Source organism: Garra rufa, unplaced genomic scaffold (genome assembly GCF_049309525.1).
Source record: "Garra rufa unplaced genomic scaffold, GarRuf1.0 hap1_unplaced_628, whole genome shotgun sequence".
NCBI lineage: Eukaryota > Metazoa > Chordata > Actinopteri > Cypriniformes > Cyprinidae > Garra > Garra rufa.
Window position 1 is genome coordinate 1 of NW_027394893.1, and position 8,651 is coordinate 8,651.

Below are 8,651 nucleotides of genomic sequence, written 5' to 3' on the forward strand. Positions count from 1 at the left end.
ATCAGGACCCAGTAAAACCAGGGTCCGTGAAGTAGTAGAATGTAATCTTAAGTGGGGTCCAGATGGAAGCTGGAAGAAAGGTGACTGCTGCTGTGAGTATAAGGATATAAAAACAGGGACGGTGTGGCAGTGTGAAAAACCGAAGAGACTTTCCTGTGACAAACTGGTACATCACTCAACCGGACGTTTGGAAAGCCCATTAAATCTTTTTGAGCAGCAGCTTTTTGCAAAGTAATGATTCAAAATGAATTTCAGAATAATTGTACAATTGTAAAACAAACAAACAATTTTTTGTTTTTTCTCTCCACAGAAAATTAACAAATGTTGCTATAAGTGGAGAAAAAAAAATCATAAATGTCCTTCCAAGCACTGCAGCCATTGGTATGTTTACATAATGGGGCATGTACATTTTGACCATTTCATTTCCTGTTTAGAAAAAAAAAAAATATTGGCTCTTTTTTTGTGGAAAACATCGCAGGTTACGCACAAAACCAAGGTTCCCTGAGAAGGAAACAAGAAATTGTGTCCTCTAGCTTTCAGTGTGACCAATGTCTGAAGCAAATGTCTAAACACAATAATAACATTGGCCGGCAACAGCCTATGACGTCACTACTAGCGCTACCGCAGAATAAAAGACATGTCATCCACTTCTTTGTCTAAAGCTTGCGTCTGAGGCGTGACAAGAAAAAAGGACACAGTGTCTTGCTCTTTTCTCAGGGAATCGTGGTTACATGCATAACCTGAGACATTTTCTGCGTCCTCTAGCGGTCGCAAAAAAGGAAATGGTCAAAACATACATGGACCACATATCAGACGACAGATATCATCTGAAATCAAATGTAGTTTCAAAAGAATTCAAATAGCTACAAAACAATTAATGTGGATGTTTCTTTGCTTTAGGCACAGTGGGGAAATGCAGGTCTGGTCTGAGAACACCGGTTCCTGCAGGATTTTATGCGAAAGATGTCTGGAAGTCTTTTGTATGCAACACTCGACAGTTTAGTCCTGCACAAATGGGGAATTGTCTTAAAAACAAGATTTTATACATAATGGGAGACTCCACCACAAGGCAGTGGTTTGAGTACTTTGAAAGAAAAGTGCCGGGCAAGTATAACTTTAATTAATGTGAATTTAATTTAACACTTTAAAGCATGAATGTATAATATAAATTAAACAAGGAACTAAGAGGTGCTGCAAAGGATATGGGCACTTAATGCAAATGTGATGTGATATTTTGGCATTTGACAAAAATATAAAAAAATGGCTGTACTTTTCAGGCAAACTTGCAAAATGTTGTTACAAAATGGTTTAAAAAGGTGAAGTTGGTGCACCATGCAGATCTTGTTCGGAGATGCTTGGTTTAATCCGTTGTCTCTTATGCAATGACATTGAGACCTGTGTATAAATCAGTTTGCTCATGATTACTTACAATTTTGCTGTTCAAAGCTGTGCAACTTTCTAAAGCTATGATTATAATATTAGTTTCATGTATCTTTATTAGGCATAAAAAGAATGTACCTCCACACCGATTCTGCAACTGGCCCCTGATGGCTGTGGAGTTGAAAAATAATAGCATTATTCACTGGAGGCCACACGGTGTTCCTCTGCGATTTGGTAGAGTTACGCCTATTACTGACCTGCATTACATCTGTCATGATCGGGGCTGTGGGTTTTCCCTCAGCCACCTGAGGTCGCTGTTTGCACTGCACTCTGATTCTCTCTGTTTCGGACGCGCCGGTGTTCACCCACTAATAGGGAACGTGAGCTGGGTTTAGACCGTCGTGAGACAGGTTAGTTTTACCCTACTGATGTACCGTCGTTGCAATAGTAATCCTGCTCAGTACGAGAGGAACCGCAGGTTCAGACATTTGGTGAGTGTGCTTGGCTGAGGAGCCACTGGTGCGAGGCTACCATCTGCGGGATTATGACTGAACGCCCTCTAAGTCAGAATCCCGCCTAGAGGTGACGATACCCTAACGCCGGACCCTTCCATCGGCCTGGGATAGCCGGTCGCCTCCGGGCGGCCGGTGCGTAGAGCCGTTCGTGACCGGACCGGGGTGCGGCCGAAAGGGCGCCGCACCCCACCCCGAAACATGCACCTAAAGCGAAAAGAAACCCGGTGCTAAATGACAAAACAGACGTGAAGAATCAGAGTGCAGTGCAAACAGCGACCTCAGGTGGCTGAGGAAAACCCACAGCCCCGATCATGACAACATCAGCAGTGAAATTGATGAAATAGCCGGTGGGCCTCATGCAGTCATTGTCTTCACATACTGTGCTCACCTGGCTTTTCACCCGATAACATTTTACGTGTTTGAAGTGGCTAAAATCCGCCAGTCTGTTGTTGCACTGCTGAGCCGTGCTCCAGATACCACCGTCATCATCAAGTCTGGAAACACTGCAGGACTAAAGGTACACTTGCACTTGTTATGGTATTTGTTGTACATGAAGTGTACCATGTTGGGGAACCTTACTTTTCAAAGTAATGCATTACAATAAAATGTTACTCCATAAAAAGTAACAAACTGAGCTACTTTCTATGGAAAGTAATGCATTTAATTAATTTTGCGTTACTTTTCTCATCTGGGCTTGAACTTGTTTATTTGGTTTTAATAACAAAAGCCCTTATTTTTGGCAGCCTTTTACTCCAAAAGTGAAATTAACAAGCCTCAGGCTGAAGATGTAACTTGCGTTACTTATTTGAAAAACAATTGACCTTACAAGTTACTTAATAGTCAGCTGCAAATATGGTTTGACCCCAAAAAAATTCTAACAAAAGGTTTCTCAGTGGTTTACAGTAGTATCAGATGTACTTAAAAACATACTAAAAGTTTACCAAAGTTTGACTCCAAGAAGGGCCCCATTTTCAAAATGGCGGCCGTCAGGTCCTTAAAATGACCATTACTCCTTTGTATTCCTCCTAGACCAGGAATACTGGTGCCTGATACATGTTTTGGCCATATAATATTTTAATTAGCATATTTGCATGATAGATACAGGTAAATTATAAAATTAAAATATAAATATCTAAATTAAAATGTCGTGGAAAAGTTAATTTATTTCAGTAATTCAACTCAAATTGTGAAGCTCGTGTATTAAAGGAGTCATCGGATGCCCATTTTCCACAAGTTCATATGATTCTTTAGGGTCTTAATGAAAAGTCTGTAATATACTTTGGTTAAAAGTTCTCAATAGTAGTGTAAAAAAAAACCACCCTTTTACCTTGTCAAAATCAGCTCTGCAAAATATCAGCTCATTTTATCGCATGGGCCCTTTAAATGCAAATGAGCTCTGCTCGCCCCGCCCCTCTCTGCTGAGGGATTAGGATCTGTAATGTTTAGCCACGTTTAGCTGCATTTAGCCGTGTTTATCGGCGAAACTTGCCAACGAGCACATTATTAAGATTCACACGAACAGAGTGAATATGCAGATCAGGATCGGCACTTTCCTTTTAAAAACTAAAGTAACGTTGTCCTCTGCCTCTTAAGCAGCTCAGATGTTGGGGAAAAAAATTACTACTGCTATGCTCATTATTACATCCAACAACAGAACACCTCAATCACTCAATTAGAGTATTCCTCTGCACCTGATTCACACAATGGCGACCGGAGTCAGACTGTTTCAGCTCGGTGAGGGCGGATCTAAGGTAAGGCGCTCATGTCAAAAAAGGGGGTATTACTTTTAAAGATTAAAAAAATACCACTGGGTAGATTTTTATCATTGTAGGGTGGTTGTGTACACAAACTGCCAACACACATTAATGTTCAAACAACATGTAAAAGTTAGTTTTGCGACCGATGACCCCTTTAAATAAATTCATTGCACACAGACTGAAGTAGTTTAAGTCTTTGGTTCTTTTAATCGTGATGATTTGGCTCACATTTAACAAAAACCCACCAATTCACTATCTCAACAAATTAGAATATGCTGACTTGCAAATCAGCTAATCAACTCAAAACACCTGCAAAGGTCTTCTGAGTCTTCAAAATGGTCTCTTAGTTTGGTTCACTAAGCTACACAATCACGGGGAAGACTGTTGATCTGACAGTTGTCCAGAAGACAATCATTGACACCCTTCACAAGGAGGGTAAGCCACAAACATTCATTGCCAAAGAAGCTGGCTGTTCACAGAGTGCTGTATCCAAGCATGTTAACAGAAAGTTAAGTGGAAGGAAAAAGTGTGGAAGAAAAAGATGCACAACCAACCGAGAGAACCGCAGCCTTGAGAGGCTTGTGAAGCAAAATCGATTCAAGAATTTGGGTGAATTTCACAAGGAATAGACTGGACTTGCGTCAAGGCATCAAGAGCCACCACACACAGACGTGTCAAGGAATTTGGCTACAGTTGACATATTCCTCTTGTTAAGCCACTCCTGAACCACAGACAACGTCAGAGTCGTCTTACCTGGGCCAAGGAGAAGAAGAAATTAACTGTTGCCCAGTGGTCCAAAGTCCTCTTTTCAGATGAGAGCAAGGTCCTAGAGTCCGGAGGAAGGGTGGAGAAGCTCATAGCCCAAGTTGCTTGAAGTCCAGTGTTAAGTTTCCACAGTCTGTGATGATTTGGGGTGCAATGTCATCTGCTGGTGTTGGTCCACTGTGTTTTTTTGAAAACCAAGTCACTACACCGGTTTACCAAGAAATTTTAGAGCACTTCATGCTTTCTTCTGCTGACCAGCTTTTTAAAGATGCTGATTTCATTTTCTAACAGGATTTGGTACCTGTCCACACTGTCAAAAGCACCAAAAGTTGGTTAAATGACCATGGTGTTGGTGTGCTTGACTGGCCAGCAAACTCACCAGACCTGAGCCCCATAGAGAATCTATGGGGTATTGTCAAGAGGAAAACGAGAAACAAGAGACCAAAAAATGCAGATGAGCTGAAGGCCACTGTCAAAGAAACCTGGGCTTCCATACCACCTCAGCAGTGCCACAGACTGATCACCTCCATGCCACGCTGAATTGAGGCAGTAATTAAAGCAAAAGAAGTATTGAGTACATATACAGTAAATGGACATACTTTCCAGAAGGCCAACAATTCACTAAAAAGTTTTTTTTATTGGTCTTATGAAGTATTCTAATTTGTTGAGATCGTGAATTGGTGGGTTTTTGTTAAATGTGAGGCAAATCATCACAATTAAAAGAACCAAAGACATAAACTACTTCAGTCTGTGTGCAGTGAATTTATTTAATACACAAGTTTCACAATTTAAGTTGAATTACTGAAATGAATGAACTTTTCCACAACATTCTAATTTATTGAGATGCACCTGAAAGTGATTACAAGTACAATTATATATTAAAGCAACTTGAAATAAGTGACCATTTAGAGGGTTCACACACAGGCCTCTGTTCGGGCTAATTCAGAGTTTTTTTTATGATCAAAGTTATACAGCTTCAATTTAAGGAACTTTTGGGTGCAGTAACTTTTACATTGAATGTCAAGTCTGTGTTTTAGAAGAAAAAAAAAGCTGTATGTGTCCAAAAACATGTACTGAGTAGGAGTTACATGACATAGGCTAAATCGTTTAAAACTCTGGTTCACCCCAAACAAAGATAAAACCTTACAGTAATCTCACAACATCATGTATTCCATAAGTATGTAATCATGTCTGTGCAATTTAGACGAGTCCAGTGGATTCATAGACCCAGAGAACATTGGGTTAGACACCAAGATTACTTGGCTAGGTCAAATAATGAAGGAGTTAGGATATTTTAAGGGTTTTCTGCCCATCTTGGACGCCATCTTGAAAATGACACCTTTCTAGTGGTCAAACTTTGGTAAACTTTTAGTATGTTATTAAGGACACCTAATACTACAAAAAACAGCTGAGAAACCTTTTGTTAGAATTTTTTTGGGGTTAGGTGTTTTTTTTTCATATATGCAGCCGCCTATAAAGAAAGTAATCTGATTACATGTCTTACATTACTTGTAATGCTTTATTCCAACACTGAAAGTCGAGAAACACATGGGGCTTAAAGATATGTGCTTTAGTGAAGCTCAAGCAGTAGATCATGGTGCTCACAACGGCAAAATCATAGGTTTAATTCCTGCTGAAATTACCATGTCTGAACTGATATAAATGTAAGCCTTCAACGTAGGTAAAAACAGATATTTTTTTGCGCAAACCATTCCTTTATTTCTACTACATAGATAGTTAACTGTCATTACTTTTTATGGTAGGAGATGTATATTATTGTTTGTGCAAGCACACTTGGCAATGAAGCTTTCTAATTCTGATCTGTGTTTTTTTTTTTTTTTTTCAGGATATTTTTCTAAGTGATTGGCACACATTGCAGTTAAACACAGTGATGTGGGAGATGTTCAGCGATATTGATGGAGTCATATTTTTCGATGTCTGGCAGATGACTTCCTGTCACTTTCTAGTTGAAAACATTCACCCAAGACCTGTTATCATTGCTAATGAAATTGACATGTTGCTCTCATATGTCTGTCCTAGCTGAAGCCTGTTCAAGTTGATTTGGTTCCTTTCAGCAAATTGGAAACAAACCTAGTTAAGGGAAAGGCTAACTCTTTGACATGCTACAAAATTATTGGATTTATTAACCACTATCAATACAAAATTTAAAGTAACTTACCTTAAACTGTAAAAAAATCATTAATTTGTTATCTACTGATGGATCATGAATATATAGCATATCAAAGCAAATCAGACAGAATCAGAAGGTTCGATTAAGTACTGAAACAACCCAAAGTGCCAAATTCCACAAGGAGGCCCAGTATAGCCAGACAACATCATAAATCTGTCTCTGATACCCTGGTGCCATGAGTCTGAAGCAAGTCTAACCAACTAACTAGGAGCTTTGAACAGCTCGCAACACTGACACAGAAGAACATTTATTGAAAGTCCCAAGGAGATTGTCAATTTTGGAGCAAGTAACCAAGATTAATGGTTAAAGAGATGCACATCATGAACATCACATGAGGAAATCATTAGTAGAGATTTTGTTTGGTGGGCTCCCCCACCCAGGACAAAGTCCAGGCTCCATCTAGACCTTTTGACCTTCCAGTTCAGAGAACATACCATCACGTTCCCAGTATGGCACAGAAAACTGCCTTTCCATGTATATGCACCTACATGAGCCATGTCCTCTAAAGAAAACATGAGGATATTGTTTCACGTCCGTCTTCTTTTACTTTAGTCTCTTTTTTTTCTGTGAGAGTTTCATGTTCTGAGTTAAGTTTCGCTTGCCGTGCCTCCAAGTCCGACCTTAAGCCTGTGCCCACCTAAAATTTCAACCAGCCCACAACTTTGCATCATCCTTCAGTCAATTCACATCGAATGACCACAGAACTCCCAACCAATCAGCAACCTCGGGAAACCCCCTTTCTGGAACAATGCGACACAAAGGCAATGCAAGTACAACCTCCAGATTCTAGCGGAACTGGTGCATTTGATATAAAGTTTAATAGCCACATTGAGAGACTCAATGCAAGGGTTAATTAGATGATTGATGGTTGTCTAAGCAATTGCACATATTGCTATAAACTTGGGATTTCATATTTTCACTCTGCAACCTGTGAGAATGTGTGTGTTTATGTGTTAGGTTAGTTAATGTGTCTTAGATTTGTCCAATAAAGTCTTATTTTTAATAGAAAAGAGAAGTATCTTGTGTTTTGTGCTCACAAGTTAATAGTGATTTCACTATATTCTGGATACTAATATCCATTGCAGAGTTGATGTTATACGGCTCGTTCCATGAACTCTGAACAGCCATAGAACATTGATTCTGTTCAAATTCCCTATAAAATAGGGATCAGTTCCCTTTGAGCTAATTTGGCCTGTTTCCCTTACAATTATTTGTATAGTACAATCAATTTAAAATGTTTTATTTCGGTTTTTGAGTGGAACTTCCCCAAAAGTGATGTAGCTCCTCACCTTTCCAGTGCTGCACTCCTCGTCTTCTGTCTTCCCTTTGCATTTCCACAGCGTGAAGGTAAGGTCGTATGAATGTATAAGTGTGTAAAAAAGCGCAACCACAAATGATTTTTTAAGAGAAACACTGTCAGAAGACTCAAAATAGTATTCACTAATTGTATCGTTTTATGGCTTTATCATTTTTAGATATTTAAAATCTCAGAAAGACAGAAAATCATCCTGCTTTATCACATTTTCACCAGGAGGTAGTCTCGCATAGCCAGACCTTCAGACTGACGGCTGAAGGTCTGGAATCCATAGCATGTTTTCATTGGCCAAGCCCCCCCATAAGGCCATTTGACTGACATGTCAAACAACCAATCACAGTTTGTTTCATTCAGCGTCATGTTTTGGGGCGTGGAAATGTCCCCACAACAACAGACTGGCGTGCAACAAGTCAGTCATTACTATAAGCAGCACTGAAAGTTAACGAAGAAGACGGAGAACAAACAGTAAGTCAGTAATTTTTCACAAGAGTTGCAAAGTTGTATAACGTTTCTCGGTGGACCGAAAATAAACGCGACACTCGCGTCTCCCGGAAATCCGATCAAGTTTAACTAATCAGATGATGACTTCGAAATTCCTGAAGTGTTTCCAGTTAAGTGTACCATATGAATCAGACGTTTAGCCAAAGTTCTGTGGGCGTGACGTCTGAGGCTGAGACTACCAGGAGGTGGTGCAAAGATTTTCTCAAGGATCTATTTTGGGTCCACTG

At 39.7% G+C, this 8,651-nt stretch overlaps 1 pseudogene; it reads left to right on the plus strand.

Annotated features, from left to right (window-relative positions):
* The first annotated feature begins 4 nt into the window (after positions 1–4).
* LOC141317279 (NXPE family member 3-like) lies at positions 5–7,578 on the plus strand (annotated as a pseudogene).
* The last annotated feature ends 1,073 nt before the right edge of the window (positions 7,579–8,651 follow it).